Source organism: Tenrec ecaudatus, chromosome 4 (assembly GCF_050624435.1).
Source record: "Tenrec ecaudatus isolate mTenEca1 chromosome 4, mTenEca1.hap1, whole genome shotgun sequence".
Taxonomy (NCBI): domain Eukaryota; kingdom Metazoa; phylum Chordata; class Mammalia; order Afrosoricida; family Tenrecidae; genus Tenrec; species Tenrec ecaudatus.
This window is the reverse complement of record NC_134533.1, coordinates 18,802,895-18,807,085: the sequence shown is the minus strand read 5'-3', so window position 1 is coordinate 18,807,085 and position 4,191 is coordinate 18,802,895. Positions and strand designations below refer to the sequence as shown.

The 4,191-nt window shown below is 35.8% G+C and overlaps 1 pseudogene; it reads left to right on the top strand.

Moving 5' to 3' along the window:
- Nucleotides 1-2,469: 2,469 nt before the first annotated feature.
- Nucleotides 2,470-3,545, top strand: LOC142445700 (olfactory receptor 8K5-like; annotated as a pseudogene).
- Nucleotides 3,546-4,191: the final 646 nt, after the last annotated feature.

Genomic DNA, 4,191 nt, shown 5'->3' with positions numbered 1-4,191 from the left:
ACGATGTTTATCTCTTGTTTACTTTACAACTGGCTTACGACTGATTTAATTTTTTTCACAATCAGCATTATAAACTGATGCAGAAAGCTAATGAAAAGCATGATTTTTAAGGCAGGGTTATGAATAACTCCCTCAGACTTAAATAATTCCTAGCAGAGGTTCCCATATCTGAAATTTGAAAATCACTTCTTCACTTTCAAGCTTCTACATTCTGTGTGGTTTTGTGGTAATCCCTCTCTACAGATATTTGAAGTGCCAGACCTTACACGTGCAGAAATATTCTGATACATCATGTTCTAAAAAATGAAAATGACTGGAGTTAAAAATTCAGCTATCATCAAAGGGAGATTATGACCAGCTCCAGATTTCAGTTACTCTATGCTCCATGCAAGACCTTGATGAGGTCCCATAAGGATCTACCTGGTAGCTTAGCTGTCAACTGTATTATTTGTTGCTAAGTTCCTTGAAGTTAATGCTAAGCCATAACCCATGTCCAATAGAATGAAACACTACGCAGCCTTGCACCATCCTCAAAGTCATTTTTGTTCTTGAACTCAGTGTTGCAGCCACTGTGTTCATCCATCCCACTGAGGAGGTTCCTCCTTTTCACTGACCCTCTATTTTCCCAAGCACGATGGCTTTCTCCAGAGATTGGTCTCTATGGAAAATATGTCCTAACTACATGATAGGAGCTCTCATCATCCTCGTTTCTAAGGAGCATTCTAGTTGTACATCTTTTGAAACAGATTTGTTCATTCTTCTGGCAATTAGGGATGTATTAAACTTTCTACCACGACATCAATTTTCAATGGCCTCAGTTTTTCTTTTGTTTGCATTTGCTCATTTTTTAACTTCCACTTGTATAAGAAGTGAATGAGAACACCATGACTTGGGAAAGGTGTACCTTATTCCTCAAAGTGACATCTTTGCTTTTCAAACTTAAAAAAAAACATCTTTTGCAAAAGATTTGTCCGATGCAGTACCTATTTTCATTTCTTGACCATGCCTTCCATTGATGGTATAGACTTCCAGAAACTGAGAGTTGTTAACCAATTATGTTATGAGTGCCAAATTCCATATTCCAATTTTTCATCTTCATTTTGTTACTTAAAATATTCAATTAAATATTCCAGATCTCTGTATAGTAATGTAAACCTTTGATTTTTAACAGGAATAAATACAGATCCTTTTTATTTAGAAGCTCACACAAATTTAAAGGTTTTCATTTAAAAAGGAAATCTTATTTAAATACAGATGGAAGCAGAAATGTGAATATTCATTTAGAATGAACATTTAGATCATTGATAAAAGATCTTGGTTACAAATGCTATAACATCTATAAATATAAAATTTCATGAATTAAAATCAAGACACATTACTATATAGTGGGTAGTAGGTATGGTCTTACAAGGAATGCTGAGAAGCCCTGAGGTTGCACATTGTGCTGCTAACGAGAAAGTCAGCAGTTCAAAAATACTAGCTCTCTGAAGAAGAAAGATGAGGCTTTCTACCCCTATAAACATTGACAACCTCAGAAACCTATATGGGGCAGTTCTCCTCTGAACTACTGGACTCTCTGTTTCGGGATTGTCTCACAGGCTTTGTTATTATTATTTGTGCAAGCTATTCATACACCTGAAAATATATTATTAAATTATATATGTCATTGTTTATCAACCCAGGAATATAACTTCTAACTCTCAAACTAAGTGTCATAGGTAAAATCCCAATTTATTTGGATCCAGAAATACTTGCTGACATTCCAAGGCAAACTGGCCTTTGGTGAAGTGCAAGGAAGATGAGATCAGAATATCAAGAGAATGTGTTTTGAATTGATCATGATTAAAACATTCTACTTTCACAGTTATTACAGGGGTACAGCACTGTGTGTATGTCTAAGGTCTTGGTCAGAGTCTTGAAAGAGGCCACAGCAAATGAAGGGATGAAAAATTTAAGTTTCATTAAATTCATGTCCTCTCAAACAGCCTCTTTAAGATTATCAATATGCTACAAATATTCTTAGAGCGAAAAGGCAAATGTTCCAGAGTAAAATGATAAAATGTTATTGTGCAGATAAAAATGATATAATGTATCCATATTGAAAAAACTGTGCTTATTACTAATGAATATAAAACGCAAATACTGATGACAGTTTCACAATTCAATCTGTATTATATCAGTGGTGTTAACGTTGAACTGATAACCCAAAGTTCTGCAGTTTGAATTTGCAGGTCAATCAGCAGCAAATAGAGGAGGTGGTCTGCTCTGATAAAGATCACAGCATTTAGAACTCCGTGGGGAACTTCTACCTGTTCTGTAGCATCAGAGAGTTGAGATCAATTTGACAGCAGTGGTTACGCCTATATTTAATGTGTTTCCTTAAGGAGATCCTATATTTGGCATTGAAAGAGATTCAAAAGATCATTTAAACTTTATATTAAGTTGGAAATTAATTTTCTCAGCCCGAACATGAAGAAAGAGAACATTGATGATTCAGAGGTACAATTCTTAACTTCAACTTGTTTGAATGTGCTATAAAAATGTATATTACACACCTCTCTCCCTCTCTCTTTCTCTTTATTCCCCAGAAGAGATTCCTGGACAAAATGGATTGACAGAAACTAACAGGGCAGAATGAGCTGGACTTTCATTCTAATTGGACTTACAAAGTGTCCTAAACTGTAGCTCTCCCTTCTTTGGAACTTCCTACTAGTCTACATGGTTACAGTGATGGGAAACCTAGGCCTGGTGATCTTGACCAAGATGGACTCACACCTCCACACTCCCATGTGTTTTTTCATCTGGCATCTGGCCTTCATTGATTTTGGTATTTCTACTGTCATTTGTCCCAACATGAAGATAAATTTTGTTGCGGATAAAATACTATTTCCTATTATGAATGCACCACGCAGCTGGCTTTTATGCTTTTGTTCATTATCAGTGAATTCTTCATCTTGTCAGCCATGGCCTATGAACGCTATGTGGCCATCTGTAATCCTCTACTCTACAATGTTATCATGACGCCAAGACTTTGCCATGTGCTCGTGGACATTCCATACCTCTACAGCACCTTTCAATCCTTGCTGTAATCAACCAAGATTTTCACATTGACCTTCTGTGGCTCTAAGGTCATGTCATTTCTACTGTGACGATGTTCCCTTGATATCTATGCTTTGCTCAAATGCACAAGAGATACAATTGCTGATCATCACGTTTTCAACAATTAACTTGATATCCACCCTCCTATGTCCTACACACTGATTCGGATAGCTATGCTTCGAATGAATTCTGCTTTTGGCACGAAAAAAGCTTTCTCCACATGTGGGTCTCATCTGACAGTGGCGGTTCTGTTCTATGAATCTCTACTATTCATGTATTTGCAGCTGAAATCTGCTCATTCATTTGCAGCTGACAGATGCTTCTGTATTGTAGTCATCCCCATGCTTAATCCTTTGATCTACGGTTTAAGGAACAAAGAGGTTAAAAAAACACTTTCCACAGAGCCTTTAAGCAGCTACATAGGCTTTGTATTTAGTATTCAATAGTCAATAGTATTCGAGGAAAGTGTCCTGCATTATATTTCCCAAACACAGGACTGCACTCAGAATTGACCTAAGGCAATGAATATATGGTTCCACACTGAACAATAATTATAAAGTAGAGGCAGTTACTTGGGGTCCATTTTATTTATTCAAATAACTTCTCCTAGTGTATAGCTCAAATTAAATGTCAATTTTCCACAATACAACTTACTTCCTATTCATTTCTTCCCTGTATGATGCCACAGAGTCTCAACCTCCCTATGTAAAATGTATCAGGTACCTCATTGGTAAACTTTGTTTCAATTGAGTTTTTGTTTGTGTCATTTTCTTGTAAGACAGGAATATTCTCAATTTTTTTTTCATTTCCTTTCTCAGATAAAGCTAATACTTAATGTGTGATTTCTATTTCTGATGAGTTCATGAATACTTTTTAGTCTTATATATTTTTACTGTAAAATTCATTTCTTTTCAATACTGTGCTTCAAAGCTGGAAGTGAGCTAGGTAATTTTGAACTGCTAGCATTTAATTTTATACTTTTACTGCTTGGAAAATTAACTCTACGTACTAATTCCACTACCTGATTCTACATGCACAAACAGTAACTAAGGATGAGAAACTGCATAACAAAAAGTGAATAGAAACAGAGTA